Source organism: Vicugna pacos, chromosome 2 (assembly GCF_048564905.1).
Source record: "Vicugna pacos chromosome 2, VicPac4, whole genome shotgun sequence".
NCBI lineage: Eukaryota > Metazoa > Chordata > Mammalia > Artiodactyla > Camelidae > Vicugna > Vicugna pacos.
Window position 1 is genome coordinate 41,816,878 of NC_132988.1, and position 25,110 is coordinate 41,841,987.

General features: G+C 37.1%; 1 protein-coding gene across 3 annotated transcripts in view; it reads right to left on the reverse strand.

Moving 5' to 3' along the window:
- Nucleotides 1-25,110, reverse strand: part of ANK2 (ankyrin 2) — a 521,075-nt gene that overhangs the window by 323,913 nt on the left and 172,052 nt on the right. The window lies entirely within an intron of this gene.

Sequence of the window (25,110 nt, forward strand, 5' to 3'; positions counted from 1 at the left end):
TTCAAATATCCCCAGGGATTCCTCAAATTCATCTATACATTCCTGTCTTCAAGTATTTTACTCAGTGGTCTATTTTAAGGGAGATAGATAAAATCACAATATAATGTCTTCAGAATTTTGTTAAGGAAACGTGACTGGAGCTTTCAAAAAGAGGAGCATCCATGAATTGCATCAGTGAAGTGAGTCAGTGAAAAATTCCCAGTTAAAAAATATCAATTCTTATTTTCAACCTTCTCCGTAAAATCTAGCCAAATTCACTTTTTCTAACAAAAAAACTACGTTAAAATTTCCTTCTTTCAAGATCACTATCCCACTTCTCAGTGTTAATCACACAAGCTAGTTAACTGCTTAATATGCAACTATCTTTTATGCCCAACTAAATGCCTTGCAATGTCAAATAAAATAACCATGGATAAACTCAGGACAACCCCCCTATCACCAGTTATCCTTTGATAAATATCTTTTTATCCTGAGTGAAAGACACTCTTGATATCTGTTATTTCCTCTACAGACTCATAGCAGCAAGAATAGTAGAAAAGCCTATTAAAAAAATAGATGGATGTGAAACTAACTTAGAAAAGGCTGGGCTCCCAAGTTTGAACACACTTTGTCCTAGAAACTATATGTGACCTGATGATTTCCTGGAAATCCCTTTGCATCCCCCAAAACAGTTTTCAATTATATCTAAACTTCTGTTTAAACATGTCTTCCATAGGAAAAGGAATTTCATTCTCCACTAGAGATGCCAAAATGTACTTCCTCATCATGGTAATCTAAGCAGGGAAATGGGGAAAAGTGGAGACAGGGATGTCATTAGGCACAAAAGAATCAGGTAATTTACTCATTCTCTACATTTACTCAGAAAGATTGTCAATACTCCTTCAGCAAACATTATTGTGCACCTGCTAAGTGCCAGGTTCTGTTCTTCATTCTAGAGACATAAAGATAATTAAGACATGATTCTTGCCCTCAAGGGTATACATGAAAAGACACTCTTTTCTCATTGAGAACTCTCTGTTTCTGCCTTCACTTTAACCTCAGAAGGTTAAAACCACCCTCAGGAGATTCCTTTATATTGGTTGCAGTCTTTTCTCATCAATATTTTCTTTCCAGTAATTCTGGTCATACAACAGACAGTGCATATTTCTTGATCAACTGAATAGATTGCAGATAAGTCAAGACTACTCAGTTATTATTATTTTAATTGGAAAACTCCATCCAGTTTTAAGCTAAATAAAAATACAAATAGCAGAGATTCTTCTTTTGGGCCCACCTATGTCACATTTGTGACATAGTTAAAATTGATCTTGATTTCCCCTCTTGGTATAATTTCATTCTCAAATTCACCCATCTTCAAGGTTTTCCCATTCCACCATTCAACCTGGATCTTAACTTGAAGTCAGAGCCTCTTCCTCTGGACCATTTTTTGGTAATTCCCAGAAAATTACTCATTCCATTCTGATAGCTAATTTGACATGGCAGCATACTATAGAAAAATGAAGCAAGCAGGAAAAGAGATGGTCCCAGTACCCGTCTACGCACTAGGTTCTACTAGGGGGTTCAACCAGGAAGCCAAGACACGTGCTTCTAGATCATTAAGAAAGTTCTTCCTGTAACTCATCCAACATATAGGAATGAGATAATGGAGGAGAGAGAATCAAGGCAGGTGATTGCTGGAAGTTGTCAATATAGGGGTCAAGTGCTAGTGACAAGTGGGCAGTTAGATTGTCCCTACAAGGCTGTCTGCCTCAGAACCTATACTCCTAGAACAAATGGGAAATGCCCATTTAATTTTCTTTTAATCATAAAGACTCACATACCTGGCTGGGCTTCATGATAATGTTGGATGAGGGCAATAGGGATGATGACAACTTCCCTCTGACCAAACCTGAAACTGAAGTAGCTTTTATCGGAGAAAGAAATCTTTCTTCTCCCAAATATAATATAATATATATAAAGGCACATGATAATAATAGACAGTTCACATTTGATGCAAAGTTTTGCTTTGTTTCTTAAAGTATTTCTCTAGTTTCTAAGGTTTAATTTCCTAGAGAGCACTTTTTTTTTCCTATCATGCCATTACAGACCATGCGTTTTTGGTCTGCTCCATAGGATGAGTAGTCAGGATTCAAGAATCTCATTCCTGGATCAACCATTCATTGGATTAAATGGGCAAGTCATTTTACCTGAATCTCAGTGCCTATATTTCTAAAATAAGAAAGTTAAACTCTAGGTATGATTTCCAAGGTTGTTCTACAGGCTTGTAATCCTGGTATACACTCAGTCATTCTCACCTCATGTAATACAAGACTGTGATGTTATACCGGGTCACACTGGTGGCTGCATGGTATGCCTTGGATCACTATTTATTATGTTCCTTAAATCCAGATAGTGAGTGGTATTCCAAACACAAGAAAGAGGCTGTTTCATTTTTTCTCAAGTGTAATCTAATTTAAATGGTCCATGTGGGCAAATAGAGCAGTATTTGATTCCACTAGGGTGCATATGCTTTCCCGATAAAGGAAGCTCTTTTGTAGTATAGTGAATGTCAACTCGACCCTCTTCCAAAACTCACTGAAATTTGATTCTTCTGGGGAGAACTCATTGCTTTCCTGGGTAGGAAAAGAATGTTTCATTTGGATGATAGTAGATAATTTCAAAAAATATATATCTACAAGTGTTTGAGTGAGTATTCTAACTCAGCCTAGGAACAATAACCTATTAAAAAAGAGAACGCTACAAGGTGGCTGTCTCTGGATAATACAAATGAGACTTGCTTAATTGTAAAAGACTACCTTCCTTCTTTCTAAACTGATTGTTGCATCTTTCACTGGCATCATTGACTTTAGAAAACAGAAGAAGCTACCTTTGGGAAACACTTCATAGATGTGTTACAGCCTTCCTCACTGCTAAGCGGAAGATTTGGGAACCCCACAAACATCTCTAGAGACTCTACTTCTAGAGGCCCCAACACCAAAAGTATCAGATTGGGAAATTAATAATCTACACTCTCAGCATGGAATCCCTCTGGGAAAACAGTTAAAAGGGTGAATACTGTATGGTATCACTTATATGTGGAATCTAAAAAATAAAACAGAAACAGACTCACAGCTATAGAGAACAAATTAATGGATCCCAGTGGGGACAAGGAAGGGGAGAGGGGCAAGATAGGGAAAGGGGATTAAGACATACAAACTACTATGTATAAAATAGATAAGGAACAAGGATATATTGTGCAACATAGGGAAATAGAGCCGTTATTTTGTAATAACTATAAAGGGAGTAAAATCTAGAAAAATATTGAACCACTACGGTGTATACTTGAAAAAAATACAAAATTATAAATCAACTATATTTCAATTAAAAATAAAAATTACTTACAAAAAATTTAAAAATTATAAAAATAAAAAAGGTTGAAGGTGGGAATGGAGAATAGCTGGCAACAAAAAAGGGACTCTGAGACAAGAAAGTCTGAGTTCTCACTGCTCTGGAATTCCTCTTACGCTCCACTGGGAAAATGGACTTCAGTTCCCAATGAGAAACCAAATTGGTACTCTAGCACATGACATTCACGAGGCGACTGTGTGTAGATTACTGCCCTCAGTCTACACCATAACCCTCTATGAAGAGGTTCTCCTTGGTTCCTCCATATTACAGGTGGCTCAGAGAGGTTAAGTACTAACCAAAGCAAATGCCAGGCGGTGGCAGAGACGGGGCTGCAACACAGGTCCTCCAGTTCCCACTTCCACTGTTCCACATTCCTCATATTTAACCCATGCCCTTGACTCTCCACACAGTTTATGCCCAAGGTCTGGGATAAATCCGTGGAACAATAGGTTTTCTAATATGTAGAAGCCAGTTGGAAAAACAGAAGAAAGAAGAGATGAATTCAAAACATTCTTTGTATTTTTCTCCCTTCCCAAACCCCAGACGTAAGATTTAAGTTGCATATATCCTTCAAATACTGTGTGTGGCCAAAGAGTAGTACAGTAGATACCATACAGATAACTGTTAATTAGAGTCAAAATAATGCTTTGATTCATGTGTGACAGTATGAACATTCCTGCCATGGATATTTAGGATGCTTTGGGTTGAGAAGCTCTTCATTTCTAAAGTACTCTATTGGGCTCAGGGAGGAGTTAAACTACAACTTGATCACATAGTAATTACATTTAATGGGACTACCTCAAAACATGCTGTGCTGAACTTGAGCAAATACAAATGATTTGCTTTAGAAAAGAAAGCAGGAGAGAAAGAAAGAATAAGGTTTACTGCAGTTCTCACTCTTGCATTTGATATTAAGGATCTCACTGTTTTATTCATCATGTGTTTTCCATTTACTAAATAATAGGAGGAGGGGTGTTCAGATGGGATTTCCCAATTCTTCTTTAATGAGAGGCTTCTACTAGCTAGCTCCCGCTGAACCCTGCAGTTACATCTGTCCTACTCTGATAACAAAAGAACAAAAGAACCACTGGTCGATTTAAGGTTTCATCCGTGATAACACTAAGTCATCAAGTCCAACTAGAATACCAAAAATGAGAAATAAGTGGGGGGCGTGGGGGAGACAAAATAATATCTTTATTTTTAATTATATTTCCATGATTGAGTAAACCTCATTTTAAGTGGCTCCTATCCCTTAGGAAGAAGTTTAAAATCAAACCATTCCAGCTGACTAATAAGCAAGAAATCAGCCCATCTGCCCATTATTCTGCAAGGGTCCCCTGGGCATCCTCTCTCCCCTTAAATAAATCAATCTAAGGCAAGATGAATGGACAGTTCACAGATAAATATCTCCCAAAAAGATGAAATAAAGAGAAATTTTGAGCCAATTCATAAATTGACTATAAAATTTAAGTTTTTCTAATGCACCTCTGTAGGAGTCTCAAAAAATAATGTTACATAGTTCTGCCTTTTTACTTTTAATTAAAATTCATCATTTATTTCAGAGTTTTTGGCAAACTTCAAATTACAGTCACAAGAATGGCAGAAGAGACAATTCAAGTCATCTGCAAAGCATTTTCAAGCAAGTCAACATCTCAAATCTTAAGGAAAAATGATCATTCATTGTCTTAGTCTAGATTTCCAGGATGGTAGTTTCACTCTTCTCTTTGTCTCTTCTAATATTTATCACTCTGACAGTCACCAAAATATTTTTGCTTTCGCTGAACCCATTTTCCCTCTATCTCAATATAAAAAGAAAATGATCACAACACTGTAAACTGACTATACTTCAATTTAAAAAAGAAAGAAAATCGACCTCCACCTTCCAAAAAAAAAAAAAAAACTTCCTGTACTCGAAAGCATCCATATAAGTAATTTTTCAGCTTATCTGGTTGTTTTTATTTTATTTTCTGGATTGAACTATCCTAATTTCTTAAACCTGTGCTCATCTATGACTTCCTTTTTCTTTCTTTTCCATCACTTGTATTACTTTTCAACATTCTTCAGTTTTATCTTTTATTTTTTAAAGTAGGTTGGCCATTCACAAACATGGAATTAATGAAAACCACAATCAGCATGGTGTAGGCATTTTTAAACAATGGCACTGTATTACTGACTCCTGTTCAGCTTGTACCCAATTTTTTTCCTGGTCTTTTCCTTCATTTCTTTTTTTTTTTTAATGCCAATTTTTATTTACTTACTTATTTGTGGGGTAATTAGGTTTATTTATTTTAATGGAGGTACTGGGGGTTGAACCCAGGACCTTGTGCATGTGTACCCTACCACTGAGCTATACCCTCTCCCTCTTCATTTCTTGCTCTGAGTCCAATCCTGTGTTTACATTTTAAAGGGCCCCATACCTGTCTGTATGGAAACATTATCCTGTTTACAAAACAACTTGAACTTTATTTCTACCCTTTGGGGTCTCACCTAGGATTTAAGCATCAAGCACAAATCTGACAAACATATTCTAGATTCTTTTTCCCAGGTCCTCTGTAAAGATGTTAAATCAAGTGGCCCCGATCCCAGTCCCATTGCTTGATATCCCGTAAGAAGGGAACTGAGCTACAGAGAACTGGCTAGGTTCTTGCTTCAAGTGCTCTCCTCTTCACAACAGGTCAGCCAGGCTAGAGACGGTTACTTTGTTCAGGAAACTATCAAGTGTGTCAAACACAGGACTTCCCATTCTCTAGATGGCTGGCCCGTCCATATAAATTATCCAATTTCTTTTACTATTATATAAAGGATGTACTCTCTTCTAATTTTACTTTAGTTCCATAGATGAAATACATGCTTCATTTTCCATATTACCCATCTGTACATCATCATCCTGTTGCCTTCTGATGATATTTATAATTCACACAGTACACTAGATACTATTTTAATATGTGTTTTATTCTAAATAATAAATAGAATTATTTACTTTTCATTGAAAAAGTGAACTTTAGTAGCAGGTAAACTAAAAAGCAAACCAGATTTTACATTTCAATTTCAAAAAGAACAATGAGAAAACCACGTAAAATTATGTGACTATTAATTAAGTGATAAGGTATAAATGTTTTATTATCTCTCTCACTTATAATTTAAGAAGTCAACAGACGTCCCCATAACGTTACCTCTATAATCGTCTTCTTAATCTACTCGGAATTGGGGCAGCCAAGGTAAGTATGTCATTCTGAGGCATGGATGTACAGAGAAAAAGCACAGGCAAGACAAGAAAAGTGTACAGGGGAGGCTCTCCCTGGGGGTATGTCATTCTGAGCAGGTCACTTTAGCTCATTGGGTCTCAGTTGGCCTCAGACCTGCTGGTCACCATGGCTTCTTAAGCTCTAACTAAAGGTCCATTTTTAAGGGAAACTTCAAACACATTCATTTGAAGTATCTTTTGTCAAATACCCAAATCCCCGCATATCATAAAAGTCCTTGCTTTAGTATAATTTTGCTTTCTTAAAATATTATTTTTCTAGGAATTAATGACAAGTAATATATAATCTATTCTTATTTATATGTTAAAAGTGCCTGAAGTTTTTCCAGTTACTCTAAATCCAGGTTTTTATTTTAATCTTCTATATTTACTCAGTTGTGTTGACACCAGATATGATCAAGCCTTCAGAAGCCAAATTGCACTAAACAAACACCTAGCAACATGTCATTCCAAGATATTAATTTATATGAGTACATGGTACTTGAGTTGATTATGTACTTCAATCCTCTTTCTGAGGAGATCACACATATTGGGTTCACATAAAGCAAAATATAATGGAAGTAGATGGTCTTTGAGGTATCTCCTGCAACCTTGGGGTTAGCAAATCGTCTTTCTCCATCATAGAAACAATCCCCCAAATAGAATGTGCAGACACTCCACAAGCATCATTCTTCTCACTTTTTCTAGGTTCTTAGTCTGAAATCTGCTGAAAACAAACATATTCTTTTGGTAGCACAACATATTGCCTTCAATTAATATTATCTTCAGAATGAATCCTCCAAATAAAACTTAACAAAGCCCCCTTAACATCTGGATGGTTGGAAAATAAATCTCCAGCCTTCCTTCAAACCTCTAAATTGACTATTCCTCCTTTGTTCTACTGCAGCCTTTGTACATGTCTCTCTATTCTGGTACTTATATACTATATACTGTCTTGTAATTATTTGTTAATGTGTTAATGTTACTTCCTCACTACAGAGTAAACACCATGAAGCCAGTCCCTTTGCATTTTATAATTTCCAGTGCCTAGTACAGTGCCCCTGCACGTAATAGGTGCTCAATATATCTATGTGTTGAATGAATGAGAGTGATCATAACTTCTCCCCATTTTTCTGAATTACTGTGCCCTGACAGACCTCTGGGACAGTGTCACCTGACTTTGCCTCTGTTCAGGACCCCCCTTTGTCTGGCTCCTTTCTATGCTCCTTCAGGTCTGATGCCAAAGGTGACTTCCTCTGAGAAACCTCTGTCCTGTCAATTAGTTACTTGCTCACCCTGTGCTCTCCTGGTACTTTGCACTCCTTACCATGCACCTGTCACTATTGCAATCGCTTAATTGGCCATGACCCCTGCGAGATATAAATAAATATGTGAGAATTATTTACCATTACCACTAGGGCATAATCCACGAAGGTGCTAAATAAATGTTTGTTGGATGGATGACTTTCAGTCACTTTTTTGTTTGTTATTTTGTTTTATTCTGTTTTTTAAAAATATGTACTGTGGTAAAACATACATAACACAAAATTCACCATTTTAACCATTTCTAAGTGTACAGTTCAGTGGCTTTAAGTACATCCATATTGTTGTGCAATCATTACCACCATCCATCACCAGAACATTTTCATCTTTCCAACTGAAATTAAACAATAACCCCATTCTTCCTTCCCCTGCCCCTAGTAACCTCTATTACACTTTCTATGTCTATGAATTTGACTACTCTAGGTACTTCCTATAAAAGGAATTATACAGTATTTGTCCTTTTGTGTCTGTCAGTCACCTATTTTAATATCTTTACCAGAACAGAAGAAATACATTTGATGGGGGGGGTGGCTAATATATTTTTATTTAAGTACAGTCAGTTTACAATGTTGTGTCAATTTCTGGTGTACAGCACAATACTTCAGTCATATAGGAACACACATATATTCGTTTCCATATTCTCTTTCACCATAAATTACTATTAGATATTGAATATAGTTCCCTGTGCTATACAGTAGAAGAAATTAATTTGAAATAAATTAATTTGAACTCTAAAACAAATAAATGGATGAGCTGGAGGTATGCTCATTTTTACACCATCACATTTTTGTTATTTTTAACATCAACAAAACTGTGCCACGTTACCTGACAATACAATAGTGTATTGATAGTGTAAAAGAAAGCAATCATTTCATCCAAAGTCACCTTTCCAGATAAGTCCACCAGTCTCCCCTCTTCTATATGAGCTATATTTCTGTGGTTTTTAGGGAATTTCAACAAAAGACAGATTTCCATTTTTATCTCCTATACAGCCAACAGAGGATTTGTGTTTAACTTCAGCAAATAGGCTAACAGGAATTTTAAAATTCATGAAGGTCAAAGTGTGCCATACTACTCAACAGAGATCAAAGAAAATGGCTGTGAGACACCTGGGGACATGAGCTCGTCCTTAGCTTATGGAAATCTGATATAGTGCTGAAGTCCCAGGGCAGGAGAGTGTGGTTCAGCCCGGGTAATGGCAGCCGCAAGAAGGGGACAGATGTGGACTTCAGAAGAAGGACTACATGTAAAGAGGTAGAGATCGGTTCTGCATAGCCAGCAAAAATAACCACAGAATACTCTGGGCTCAGCTTGGCCCCACAGTAATATTTCTTGAAGTACAACCCACCTTTAAGGAACTAAGACCATGAGTCTGGAGACACATATGACATGTTAGAGTGACTTTCACACATAGGAGAGACAGTTTATCTCCCACAACTTGTGAGAAAAGATATGGACCTTCCAAATATGCTCAAATAATGAGTCATAATTTTAGTAATCATCCCATGCAGGAGCTAACAAGAAATTTTATGTTTCAACTATTCACACCATAGAGGGGTTCACATGTGTCACTAGACATGAAAGTCAAAAGAAATCACTTATTTTCCAAGATACCAGTGACAATGAAGAGAGTACATCACCATCCAACTCCAAGCAAGCACAGGAGTTCCCCATTGCCAACACACCCTCTTCCCTGAAACCAATGGATTCCTCCACTCTCACCCTAGTCCTTTTCCTCTTTGTATCCAAGCTCCTGGAAAAGTGGCATACTGCTGGAGCTTCCAATTTCTCACCACTAACTCCATTAACCTTCTCCAACCTGGCTTCCATCACAACTAATGCAAAGGGCCACCCTTTCCAAGATTTCCAATAACCTCCTCTCAGCCAAATCAAATTGCTTCTTCCCTGGACTAATCATTATAATCATTTTAGTCCTTTCCTCTGAAAAGCCAGTCACCACAGCCCACTATCATGAATAACTCCCTTCTCCTCGATTCCCCATGGTCTTGTACTTCCAGACAAAATTCCGTCCTCTACAACTATTTCTGTCACTTTTCTTTGCTTCCTATTAAATCTTTTCTAACAAAATCTGAGCTGAGCACTTGGGCCCTTTCTTATAAACGGCTGAGCTCACAATTATCAATGTACTCTGTCCACTAAAAATACCTCTGTAGGTCAAATTTCTCCATAAAAATTCAATCCAACTAAAGTTTTGATTACAATAGTTCTGATGGTTGGTTGTTGATCCACAATAGTAGTGCTTTGTTGATATAGTTAAAGGCTAGACCATCCCTGCCCTCAAGGAACTTAGACTAGAGCTCTCTGGCACAGAAAGGACTCTCAGAGGAGATCTAGTCTTTAGGAAGCATCATGGCCGGCCTTGGGCTGGAAACAGCTTCATGGTATGGCCTCTCTGTGTTTCGTTTGGCTGACACAGTTTGGATTTTGTTTTTGTTAGAACTCAGTTTAAAAAGTCAGGAGGTTTTCTATCAAAATTCTAATTGCTTACTTCTTTTGAAAACTCAGATCTGGCAACATTGAGCTCGCATCTCTATGTGACAACTGTAAGTAACGCTAAAGTGCCACGGTTCCTTTCAGACAGGGCATTTGTTTTCCACGTCAGGGCCCAAGCCTCGGCTGCCATGAATCATGGCACTTGTGTTTGTGGGCGGTTTTTCCCTTAAGAAATTTACCTTCTGTTACGCATCTATCAAACGTCAAAGTGCAAAATGACCAAGAAACAATGTAACTCTTTTTAGGTCCATCTATCTTTATTGATTTATTTAAACTGCCTGTTCCTGTTTTAATTTACATTCCTGATCTCCTAATTTTATATATTAGAAAATTAACACATATATAGGGGAGGTAATCTACATAAGTTTAATTAGGCCTCATTTCTCACTATTTAAAGTCACACCACTATTAGTTACACCATCCATATTTCCACATCTCTGAAAAACTTTTTCTTCACAAAATAATTCTTGATCCCTCCAACAGAGTGAGACTCCCCAATTCCCCAAAACCCTTAGATCCCCTTAGCAATTTATATTTACAGATTTCACAGAGAGAAAGGAAGATGTATTCATTAATCATTCTTAAGAATCCAAAAAAGAATGAAAAAAGCTAATTATAACTGCATAAGGAGATAGTTTCATTCATTGTGAAAGAATGTGGCTATAATTGAAAAGAAGCTTTAGAAAGTGTCACAGAAATTAATTTTCAGCAATGTTTTGAATAGAAGAAACATTATGTATTAGGAGTTTGGAGATTATCCATAAAGGCAAAAGAAAAGAGAAATTTACATCTGTTTGGATGAAGTGAAGAATACAATTGGAGATGAGCCATATACACAGTCAGCTTTCTTACTCTGCCTTTATCATGGGTGTGTGTTGGGAGCAGTGAAGGGTGGGGGAGTTCATGAAGGTAGCCACTTTATACATGTTGCCTAGTCATAAAAAAATGCAGTGTGATTAGAGTGGCATCTAAAGATTGATCCTGTATGCTATGTTTAGGATAAACTGGGAAAGAGAGCAGAAAAGAGCAAAGGAAAAGAAATTAGAAGAGAGTTGGAGGAATATTGAGGTGTACTTTGAATAAGGATTATTAGGGAAAAACAGATGATGACTTTCAGAATTTTAGATTTTGAAAATAGTAATAAAAGAACATTCTCAGAGTAAAAAACAGTTGTATGCTACCAAAAACAAGAGGTACAAATTTAACAGGAAATATAATTTCTAAAAATTGGCACAAAGAGATTAACTATGAACTTAAAGATAAGGGGTTGACCGGAAAGTCTCTGTACTTTACTCTTTATTTTGATGTGAACCAAAAACTGCTTTAAAAATAAATAATATTAAGTAGAGATTTCTTTTAGTTTACATCCTAAAAGAAAATGTACGGTGGAAAAGATTAATCTCTAACATTTTTAATAATATATTCCTCATACTTTTTAACTACAATCACAGAGCCTAAAGTTTTGTGACTAACAAATATTTAGAATCAGTAACATAAATTGTACTATCTTCTAGCTTCAAACAGTAATTTATACACAGCATTCATGATATGTTCTTTGTAAGGCTGGTAAGTGGAGGAGGGTTTAAATTTGCATTAGGTCCTCGGAGTCTTTTAAGATACAAACTCCAGAGTCCTTACAAAGACACAGGAGAATGGTTTGTACTGGCAAACTTAACAGCTATCTATTCTGCTGGCCACAGGCCACGTGACGATTGCTACAATTACCTAACTTCTGGCAGGGACACTTTGTTTGGAGGCGTATTCCCTTGAGTGTCTTGGGTTATTTTTTTCTCCCTTTAGTGTTTCATTTGTCTGTTTTTGTAGATAAAGGAACCTTTCAACATCCTTTAACAGCATTTTTTTTTCTGTGACAAATTGACAAAATAAACAAGTAGAGGGGGGAAAACTTTAATGAGAGAAAAGAAACCTGGTATCCTGTTGAACATCAGACTATGTCACCTGTGTCCATCTGAGAGAATGTCTAGTAAGTTCGAAATTCTTATGTAAAACAGATGAACATATACTATTCATTATTAAACCCTGTCTCTGCTATGGAAGAGGATGCTCTTTGGGTAAATATACAATTTTGTGCTGTTAACAAATTCCTTTAAATGTATCTTTTTTTGTTTCTACTCTCATTTTCTGGTGTCTTTAAGCCTGATATGAGCATATGTTCTGTGTTACTAGCCTAGAATACACATTAAGTTACTAAAATAAGAGGCTAAATATTTTAAGTTCCAGGAAGGAAGGGACTTTATCTGTTTCCTTCTCTGTTGACTTTCAAAATTATCTTCTTGTGAAGGAATTCATTGATCCCCCCCAATTATTTATTAAGCACCCACTAAGTGCCAGGAACTGATCTAGGTGCTGGGGAATGTCTCAGTGAACAAAACAGAGACCCTATCTCATGGAGTTTGTGCGACAGCGCAAGGATTCAGAAAACACACAAATGCAGATGAAATATGGCGAGTGGTGATACAAAGACAACACAAGGCAAGGTGATAGAGAGCAATAGGAGTGGAGATATTTTAGATGAGGATGCAGATACAATGGCTCTGAGAAAGTGACATTTGCTGAGGGACCGGAAATGAGTGCGGGAGCCAGCCACTAGCACATCTGTACAGAGACTTCAGGGCAGCAGAGTCGAGTACTTATGCGTGGAGTGGTTGGTAAACTCCAAGGCAGTCCAAGCAGACAGAGTGGAGGATGGGAGGCGGAGAGTGATGGGCTGAGGTAGCTGGGACCACCCATGGAGAGCCTGGCTCCTGCTGGGTTAGATTATTGGTGGGGAGTCTGTAAAATGAGATGTGGGCTTAATGGGAAAGAACAATATGAAATTTAAGCTCTGATCTGAATTCACCCTATTTTTTGGTCCACATTCATGAGCTGACTCATCCCCTTTCCTCTCCCACCAATACTCTAAACTATTTTTTAAAATTAGACACCCCCTAGAGCTATGTACAGGTTTTTTTAAAAACCAATAATATTTATTACTTTTATAAAAAGTCAAGTAATGGAAGGAGAAATCATCTGTTTTGCTGTAACTTCATTGTATTGATTACACTAACCTCCTGAAATTCAGCTCCCGTCAGGTCAGAAAAAGTATAATGAGGGGAAATGGGCTAATTTTTCAGGACTCATCACTGCATCACTCAGCCAATGAAAAGTGAGATGAAGTCTCTGCTAAAAATAGACCATGGTTCAATTATGACACTAAAGCACTCCCCTAACCCCTTCAAGGTTAAGTGAATTACCATCAGCCACATTAATAGAAGTAAGCAATTGTATTTTTAGTTTTACATTTCTCTATCATGATTAGCTCTACACATATGGTCAGTGCCTGCTGGCAGGCAATGGCAAGTGCCTGGAGGATGTGACCAGGACTCTAGACTTACCAAGAACTGGGAAGTCACCATGAAAAGTGATAGGTTTGTACTAGAGCCCCTTCTAGTTGGAACATGCTGTTATCTTGGAACCAAATATCAAATACAATATAGGTGAAGAATGTCCAATTTAAGGACCAGGAACTAGAATAGATTTTAATAAAAAATAAGGCTTTTTCTCTTAGGCCTTAGTTTGCAATCTGGTAAAACATGCATTCCATAAATGACAGGAGCAATGTTGCTGAATTTGCCCCTAAAATACTGATCAGTTAATTTATGTGTGTTACCAAATACATATGATCAGCAACATCATATGGACAGATTGATAATCAACCCTATTTTCCCTTCTCAGGTAGGAAAAACACACACGTACATATTCTTTGTGCAAGCAAACTTGCTGGTCCCCTAAAGTGTTTACCTATTAAAATACTGAAACAGGGGAAACATTTAGAAGCTCCGAAGGAGTGGAAAAAGAGAAAAATGGAAGAGAACAAGAAAGCAATCCAAGGACTGTTGACTTCAAAGTGGGAAGCCTAATGTTAAATTGTTTAACTTTAGTTGTTGTTAATATTTTAAAATAGTTAATTCTTAAAACAGATTTATCTAAGTGTCTTTTCTTTCCCTTTAGATTCCAAGCTCCTTAAAAGCCATGGCTCAAATTGTCTAATACATATTTATATGTGAACACAGCTTTAACGAACAGTCACATAGGGAAATAGAGAGACCGCCATAAATACATAATATTTATTACAAACTCTGTAATTCATTGACTGAATGACAAACACTTGTATATATTTCAGAAAGGCATCTCCTTTTAAAGATGGCAGTGATTTTTCAAGATCATGTCTCTTGACATTTAAAAAAATTAGACAGTAGATAAAAGGGAATCTAATCCAGTGAGTGTAAATAAAAAACCTCCACAGAATTTACCTCTCTGCTTCTCTGGAATCAAGCCCGAATTTCTTCCCTGACTCTACTGTGAATTGGCTTTCTCAGCTCAGGCTCCATCACCAGAGGCTCTCTCTACATCATTCCCACCCCCCATACATTTGGGAAGCCTTTTCACCACAAAACTGAATAGGATATACTTAAAATTTATTTAAAAATTAAAAAAAAAAGAAGCATGAAGCATCGCCTAGGGTATTAATAGTTACGTAATTGAGAGTAGTAATCGCTATTGTTGGAAGTAATACAAGACCTGTAGCTTGTAGGTTACATACCTGCAAGTTTTGCACTCCTAGAAGAAAAACTTCTTACAGGAGGCTGTTCCTCATTAATGTATTCCTTTATTTTGCAAACTCCTAAACTTCAGTAAATATACTGGAGGAATTCTTACTTAAAGCCACATTACCTTAAAAAGCAAAACTAGAATGAAGAATGGGAGGATATACTGGATTCAATCCCTGGAATAAGTGGTCAGTCATTTTGGCTAACTGGGTCTCAGTCAGGTCATTATAGAACCATGGAACAACATCTGCACGTGTTTTCAGTGCTAGTTTTTAGTCAGGCTGGGGTGAATCATATGGGTGACCTAATAATTCATTGACTATTAAAAAAAAAACTCTTGACTTTGAATGAACTGCATCATTCATAGGTAATATCAGCAAAAGAATAAGGAAATTTCTGATATCCCAAATGGCCTTCATTTGAGAAATCAAGAATGGTTTTATAAGACATGTTCAGTCTTCATTATAGGCAAAGAACAATTCTGAATCTTTCTGAGGAGCTATTGAAATTCAGTGATGAGTTTACGTCAGCTGGAACAGGCGTGATGTGTCTTTTCTATTGACATTGCCTTAGGAAGTGAATTCACATCATCCTCTGTACTAGAACACTTTTTGAAAATGTACTTTTAAGAAACAAAAGGACAGGAAAATAGTAGAGAAAACCTGATAAACCTCTGTCTGATACTAAATTGTATCACAATGTTCTCTTCCTCTTTGGAATTATCACTTACCTAGTGTTTTATTGTTTACAAAGTTTATTTACATTATTTCACTTGATCTTCTCAAGAGCCCAAAGAGGTAGGTAGGTTTATACCAGTAACATAGGTAATCATTTGAAAATGCAAATACTTGCTTCTTTCCTTTCCCTGGAATTCTTACTTCCTCAACCCTTTTAGGTTTTTACCCTCAAAATGTTACCTTTTTCTCTGAGACCATCCCTGGTGACCCCACCTAAAATTATTAATCATGGCACACACCTCACTGCTTTCTTTTTCTTTTTTCTTTTTCTTCTTTGCACTTACCACTCCAATATAGGATATATGTTTTTTTAAATGTTTGTTCATTCCCCTTCCCTATTAGAACATAGCCATATTTGGGCCCAGCCCCTGTTGTCTGTGTTATTCATGGCTACATCTCCAGTATCAAGAAAAAGTGTCTTGGCATATAATAGATGCTCAGTAAGTACTATTTAAATGAGTGGAATCACATTCTTCTCTGTACCTGTTTCTTCCTCTGTAAAATGTTATAGTAGGTCCTATCACTTAAGCTTGTTTGCAGGATTCAATCACCTAAGGCATGTAAAACACTTAGCACAGTACCCAGAATGTAATAAGCATAGAATCAACAGAAACCATCACTACATCCATTTTTTTCAGAGAAGTAAACTGAGATTTAAGAGAAGTTAAATGACTTTTGTAAATCACACAGCAAGTATTAGTGGTGTCTGATCCCAGTCTGGCTTGATTTCCATTCCAGTACATTTTTTAAACGGACATTATTCAACTCCATAAATGTGCCCTTTTGTACAACAAACCTATTGAAAAATGCTTTGGAATAAAATGCCTAATAAAAATAACTACCATGTATTCAGTGTTTACATGAACCAAGCATTCTGCTTTACACAGATTGTTTCTGTTAATATTCATCCAGGATCCTATGAGATCAATCCTATTATTATCCTCATGCTGTTGATTAAAAATTGAGGCATAGTTGAGCAACATGCTGTGCGTGTTAAGTAACTTGACTGAGGTCCCAGCACTACAGTGAGGCAGAACTGGGATCTGCTCTGAAGGCCTTCAACTCTGGAGCCTCTGCCACACTGTACGCCCTGCTGGCCACGCCCCAGCCTGGCATTGCTCTCCACCCTCTCCCTGCAGAGATCTTATGGGTTCACCGTAGGCTGACCATAGGGTGCTCTGGTTCTGAGTGATTTGTGGATGAACAGAATAGTCTTGTGAGACCAGAAACCAGTGAAACACTTTACATTAAGGATCTGGTAGAATAATGGAGATGTGCAAGGGGGAAAAATCTTATTCTCAAGGAGTACAGGGCTCTCTGAATTCCTTCTTTGGGTATAAAAGCTTCTATTCATTGGGATTTAAGAGGAAAAAAATCCCCTTTACTCTCTGTGCTTTGAAGGGTTTACATCATTGCTTCTCACATTCCAGTAATTCAGCAGAAACAGCTGTTCTGCTGTCCTGGGCAAGAAGCCATGAACTGCATTCCAAAGAATGTGTTCCACACTGTTATTATTTATTAATTAATGTGATAGGTCCTGCCTTATAATAAATGAATATCTGCCAGAAAGAGTAAAAAGAAAGAAAAATCATTATTTTCTCTATTTCCCTAACCCAAAGCAATACCCTGATTTTATATCCCTATCCTCTAAAGGATCTGCTATGTTATTCTCTCCATTTTTCAAATAAATTCATTGAAAATCCTTTCTTGTGTTTTGGTGGAATAAAGACCAGAAACATTTTATCATTAAAATTACCTCATAAGCAAAAATAACATTTTTTTTTTGGCTCAGGAAGTCAAAAAAACATAAACAAACAGACCAAAAAAAAAAAAAAAGACAGTGAAAATGGGAAATGTCTTGCATATAGATTTTTTAAATGATAAATATTTAAAATAGAAAAATTCTACACAGCTAGTATCAATATAATCACTGAAAGCCTAACCAGTAACCCAGTTATCATAGCAAGACCAATACATTATTAATACAATTAACAACATCTAACCTTTGAAGTTTGTAACCCTACCGTTGCACTATATGTATTAGATGATAGAGAATGCCTTCGTCTACATGTAGTTTAGAAATAAAACCCACAGCATACATATATTCAGTTGTATTTAGGAATACATCCACTATTTTTCTGGACTTTTATGATCATAAAAAATAATTTTGCTATTGCAGATTTTAAATTAGTGCTCTAACTCTTTTAGGAAACAGAAAAATGGGAACTTTCTCCCTAACGCATATCAAAGATCCAAAAGCAGATTCTCAGAAGTACTGAAATTTTGTTGAATAACATTATAATTTTCTCATGTACAGAAGATATTTTAATGCTCAAAATGATTTTTAATCTGTGTTCATGAATAACATACATTTTCATTTCTTTCCAAGATGAAATTTTTTTGAAAGAATGAATTCTATTAATATGAACAAAAATAGTTGTATTTACTCAATCATCAAAAACAACTACAATTTTTTTTCTGGAATATTTTGTGTGTTTTGTTTTACCTGATTTATTACCGTCCAAAAAATCAAAGACTACACAGGATCAAATAAAAACATTTAACTGAAAATATTTTGTTTGGAAAAACTGACTTTTATATACATAGGGCAGGTTATAGATACAAAAAGTATGCTCATAACTTTATTTACAAGTGTGGTTAAAGTAACACACTTTCTGTGTATCTATTTCACACTGTATGTGTAGTGACAGAGAACTTCAAATATTATTGAGAAATACAAAATATTTTAAACTAGGATATTAAAAAAATTTAAGCCTATCAGCAGTAGGTTATTAACCACCTTTTTAATATACAGAATCTGTAAGTACATATATCTTAAAATATAAAAATGTATACACACATCTTTAATTGCTACTTAAATAAAAAGCTTTGAAATCCTGCCATAAATGGTCAAGAATAAGGAAGTCACATAGTTCCCCTCAGTTGGTTATTTTGGGAAGAAGTCCAGTGTTTTAGGAAATTCAGCTACACCTTGGATTTATGTGTCTACTTAGATGAAAAGAATAATAATCACAGAGAATTGTAGGACTAATGGAAGAAAGTGATATCCTTGCAAGAATCAGCAACTCAGTTCTATCCATTCACATCCCAAAGAAATGGGGCAAGTGAAAAGAGTGGTGTTATCAGAGCAGGCAGCTAGATATGTGCAGAGAAATGGGTACTAGGCCAAATGGCAGGAACTCGGCAAAAAGGAGGGGCAGGAAACAATACATCAAGTTAACAACAGGGGGTCCATGGACAGACAAAAGCAGGAACCTCTGGGCTGATAAGCCATCACACATTTTGGGGTGACAGGTGACCTGGAGACTGACAAAGAAAGGTAGGAAAAGGCAGGAATCTCCAGTATCCAAATGGTAACATTTTCTCATTATGCCCTCATTTCAATAAAATTAGCCTTGCAGACTAAAAGTACCTATCACGCACTGATGCCCTGACATTTCCAATCCAGACTAAATAGGGACAAAAATCCCTTTTCCCTTCAGGAAGATGGAGTTAGGATTAAAATCAGGGAATATGACGCCAGACTCTTCCCTCCCCAGTGAACATTCCATCCATTCATTTTTACACTCCGTGTAACCAACTTACCAAAGAAACTCAGGGCAGCTGCTCACCTGAGCCTGCCAGCTCTCCCTTTGGGAGTGTCCTATCCATCCCTTAATAAATCCTCACTTTACTTTCCCAACCTCCGAGTCTCCTCTCTGAATTCTTTCTGCAACGAGGCAAGAACCTAATCCCAGCAACAGTGCTGCCCACAGATTATCCCATCAGAAAGATCTAAAAGGATGCAGTTGCCCATTGGTGGCTGAAACAAGGGTAGGGACAACCTGGAGAAACATACCCTTGACTCAGGTGCCTATGCTTCTGTGGGATGATAGGAGAGGAAACCATGCTGATGCTATATTGCTATAATCCTTACAGTTCTGCTTTGGCTAGCCCTGGATATCCCCTGAAAAATCATCTCATCACGTTTGGAGCAAGTGCTAAAGGAAGCACTGTTTAAATTCTAAGTTTCTGGACTAGTGAGCTGTCACGTAGTAAAGAATGATTTCATTTTTCTTCCATTCACACAGGCTTTTCTCCTAAGAGAATGATCAACTCCTATGACGTTGATCCTTAACACAATGGTTCCTTAGAAATTTTGCTACTAAAGCAAAAGCATGCGTTTTTAATTGTAAGCCGTTGTTTTGATTGGTGGTCAATGACTAATATTCCTTAAAATATTGCCCTTACTCCAAGATAGACTTAATTTCAAATTTTCTCCAAGTCACAACCGCTAGCTTTGTAAAATGGCTTCCTGTCAAGTTGCCTGTGTTTTAGATCATTAATTTCAGTCAGCTGCCTCAGGCAACAGAATACTGGTTTTGTCAATTTAAACACACGGACATCGAGACTGACTGACAAATAAAGCACTCTTTAAAAATCAAACATCCTAAACATTTCATCTTGTGATTTTCAAGGGAAATATAATCGAGAACTGTGATAAATTCCCATTGTTTTCCCAAGTATGACTTTGAACTTTGCTTCTCTGTAGCCATTAAATTCACATAAGAAGGAGTGCCTCAGCAGCCCTCTGCCCTAAAACCACCACATCCAATTATTTAGAAAATGAATGTTTTCAGTATCTGAGGATCAGGTCTGATGGGTCATTTGACACTGAAATAAAGGTAGGGAGGAAGAGCTTTTCAGAGCAATTGGCATGGATCGCCTCACATCAAATACCACCAGCTCAGACTGTCTAGTTAATAGGGGCTTCCATAAAAACTGCATGCTGCAGCTAAAATGCAGCCTCACCAGGCAAGTTCTTCTAATCCATTTTTAAGTGCACTTAAAACGATTGGAACATAAAGGTCCATGCAGAAATCTGCATGTAAATGAGAGATGCAAATCCAAAGTTTGGATGGAACCCAAATAATACGAGTTTCTAAAGGATTTATAGTTGCAGCATAGTTCATGAAGAGAGAGTCCATTAACTGAACAGAGTCTTCAAAAAATGTGTGATAGCTCTCGTTTCTGCAATGTTGGTTGAGATTCTCTCTTTCATGATAGACTGACATCGAGGCTTCAGTTTTGCAGAAATTTCTCTTTAAAGAAAAAAGATCAAAGACTGCTACATGCAGCACACTGGGCTTCACCCTTTGTGTTTTTCTGTTTTTTATTTTTTGCAGAGGTTATATCATCAACCATAATATTCTGCAAGTGTTGTTCACAAAATAGAAAACTGTTCAAGTCAGAGTGTCCACTATTATAAGGTGCTCAAGGACTATGACATAAGTTTAATATTTACCTAAACGAAACGGGAAACTAAACCCTTGCAAAAGAAAATTCAGTAGCATACATAGAGGTCAAAAATTAGCTACAAAGCTTTGTGAGACACTTTGAAATTCAAAATTAAGAGCTGTTTATTTACTCCAGGTGCCCAGAAAATTTTCAGAAGTGGTCTGCCACCTTTCTGAGAACATACTTGATTAGAAAGGATGGGGATAGTAAAGAATCTCATGCTAATTCCCCTTCGCCTGCTGGAGAGAGGAGTCAGGCTGGGGGATGGAGATGTGCCCCCTCCACCCCCCCAGCCCTCCAGGTTGTTGTGAGGTAGGGCCATCAGGGGCAACCCGCTCTCCCCTGTCCCTCAGAGACTGAGACTCAGCAGGGTAAGGCTCTTCCCATCTTCCCGCCCTCACTACCTCTCTACAGCCCCTCCAGCAGAATGTATAGGTGGTCTCCATAGAACCGGCATTAAGCTTCCTTTCCGCACTGCTACCTTGGACCCATTTTCCTACTGTAAAATTTTTCATTCCTTTGGGTCTTGATGGCAGCCCTTTTAAGGAGCACAAACCCTGTGGTGGGGGAGATGGATCATGGCTCTTAACATAAGAGCCCCGGGGTTGAGTAGGGGGTGGCAAGGTATCACATTAGCTGTTAATGCCTTCATTAGTATTTTGGCCTTTTGCAGGGCTGAGATGGCAGTCCAGAGAAGAAGAGGAGACCTAGGGAAGAGCATCTGGAGCAGAGAAGAGATGGTAAGAGCTCTGAAAATGGAAAGGATGGCTGTCAGACACAACATGACAATGTGTCATTTCCCCCAAACTGTCATGCATCACTGTCTAACACAGGAACTGTGAGTTGCTGAGCAGAAACTTGGTGCATAAAGAACACACAAGAGTTTGTGCTTCCTGGACATTAAAAATGCACATGACACAAACAATTAGATATAAAATAAACTACAAGGATGTGTTGTACAACAGGGGGGATATAGCCAATGTTTTATAATAACTATAAATGGTATAATCTTTTAAAATTGTGAATCACTGTGTTGTATACCTGTAACATATAATATTGTACAACTATACTTCAACTTGAAAAACGATATTTTAAAATAAATACATAAATAAAGTTTAAAAAATGCACATGAAAGATTCTATGGGTCACACAATATATGAGGCTTCTATCTCTCTAAGGCCCCCTGAGCACTCCCTAAATGCCCTTAATGACCAGAAATCTGCCATCTACTAGGAAATTTGAAAAAAAACAAAGCCATGTGAGGAGAATTTTCTATGATAATTCTCTTGAATGCTTCTACATTTTTTTCTGAAAAAATTTGTATGTGTGTTCTGCTAATATTGACTTTTAAAGACCATATCATTACCTTCTTATTAATGATTTGCTTGTCTCCCCAAATGTACAAGATGTTATTCCTCAAACCTTGAGCAAAAACTTTGAAATCTATGCTGAATTATCTTCAACTCTCTAGGAAATAAATGAGCAAAAATCCATGATAGTAAAAAAAACAAGGGACCCAAAAGTATATACCCAACTGGGAATTCAAAATCTGTCAGGTTTTTACGGTACTTCTAAATTCCTTTTGTGAAATGGGACCCTCCATAACAAAAATCACTAGACCATATAGTTTGCGTGGAAAATGGAGCATGATTCAATATGATCCAACAACCCACATATTTACCATTATTCATGAAGTAGAACTAAGGGCAACAAGACTGCAGGAAGCAAAAAGAGAAACTAATAAACCAGTATCATGAATGACCTCATGAACATATTAAAGCATAACATTTAGTTCAACAATTGAAAATGCAGTAAATAGTGCATAGAGGACTACAGGTTAGAAGCTCTCAAAGCTTGGGCGTATGATCAGGAAAGTGAAGACCCTCTGAGATTTCAGCTAGTTACACTATTTTTAAAAAGTCACTCCCATTTATTTAGGGCTCTGAGCCAAGTCTGTTCTCTGTTATCCCTAAACTTTATCACAACCTTGAAAATTAGTATATTATATCCTTCTCAAAGAAAGAAGGAAATTAAGGCCTAAAAGAGGTTAGGGATTTGCCAAAAGTCATATGCTTTTGGATGCCAGGGCTATTCCTAAAATCTCTTTCAACCTGTTCCATAAACAATAGATAAAATTTTATATGATCCCTATTTACAGAAATGATATCTCCTAAATCCCAATCCATATGTCAAGATTATTGGCCTCTATGTATTAAGAGCTCTGTGTGACTAAGTAGTAAGTACTTTATGTACATTTTCTCACTTAATCTTTATAGCAACTTTAAGAGACTGTCTTAGTCCATCCAGGCTGCTAGAGTAAAATTCTGTAGACTAAGTGGCTTATAAACAACAGAAATTTATGTCTCCTAGTCCTAGGAGTTGAAGGCTAAGATCAGAGGGCAGCATGGCCAGGTTCTGGTAAAGGCCCTCTTTGGATCTGCAGACTGCTGAGCTCTCGTTGTACGTGCACATGGCAGAGAGGCAGGCAGCTCCCTGGGGTCTCTTTTACAAAGGCTAATCCCACTCATGGGGGAGGGCTCCACTTTCATGACCTAATCATCCCCACACGTCCCACCCCCTAATACCATCACCTTGGGCATTAGGTTTTCAACATATGAATGCAGGTGGGGGTTGGCAGGGAAAGACACATGCAATCTGTAGCAGAGTTACTTCTTATTTCCATTTATAAAGATGAGAAAACTGAGGCTTAGAGAAGTATTTTCCCCAAAGGCACATAGCTATTAAGTGGCAAAGTCAGGACTGAACCTAGTTTGCTGGCCTGCAAAAGCCCTGGTCCTAAACCACTTTGCCATATTGCCTTAACCTCTTGAAGCTGGTCAGCAAATGAAGTGAATTGTCATTTATCATTACAGAAGGTGAGCTAAATGCATGAATAAGAACCAATTAATACCACTGAGTAGCTTTTATTCAGTACTAACATGAAGAGAAAGTGTTTTGATCTTAGGTGACCTTTTTTTTCCTTTACCAGTAAGATATTCTTAGAATGAAATAAAATGAGATACGTCAAAAATGAAAACGTATTTTGAGAAATATTCATTCTAATTCCATTTTCACCAGAACTTTCTGATTTGTAATTTGGTTCCCTGAGTAGATTTGTGCACAGAAAATGAGGTGTGCTCTGGAGATGACAAGTCTATGTTTCTGAAAAGGTTGTATCTTCCTTTGTAAATTGTGTAATTAGTTTAACATTTACTCACTGTGAGCAAATGGGTAAATATACTCCAGCCCTGGGTGAACTCATAGAAAACAAAAACAAATTTCTGGACTAGCAAAACTGGATAAAATCAAGGGCCATGAATAGAATGGCTTAACCTAAAACTACCACCCAGTATCCCTTAGAGCAAAGCACAGTGGTTTGAGAAGAGGGCCTCGGGAACAGACCCTAGGTTTGAACTCTGGCTCTGATACTTAGTAGCCATGTAACCTTGGGAAGTTGTTCAACTTTACTCTGCCTCAGTGTTCTTATCTGTAGAATGGGAATCACAATTGGCTACTCATAGGGTTATCATTAGAAACAGTACCTTCCTATGGTATCATAAAGCTTCAGTTAGTTAATAATGAAACTCTTATTAACAGTGCCTGGCACATACTTGGCTCTCAAATGTTGGCTATTATTATTTTCTCTTAGGTCCACAAGCAGCTCAACCTTTTTTGATCAGCCAGACAGCCAGCCTATGAAATCCTCAAAGATCGGCTGTTTTATTTTTCACTTATGGGTCTCCATGAAATGACAAACAATAGACAGAGAATGATGCTTAATAGTTCATGCCTGACTCAACCCCATGTACAGCCAACATAATACCAGCTCTCCAGGCTTCAATGCTCAGTCTGTTAAAATATGTATTAATTATAATTCCATACCTTGAGTCAAATTCTTCATTACAAAGTTGAAATGAAACAGTCACACAGTCTCTTTCCCTCACTCAAAAGTTTAGTGACGAAAATAAGAAAAAATGCTGGCTTTATGCTCCATGAAGGT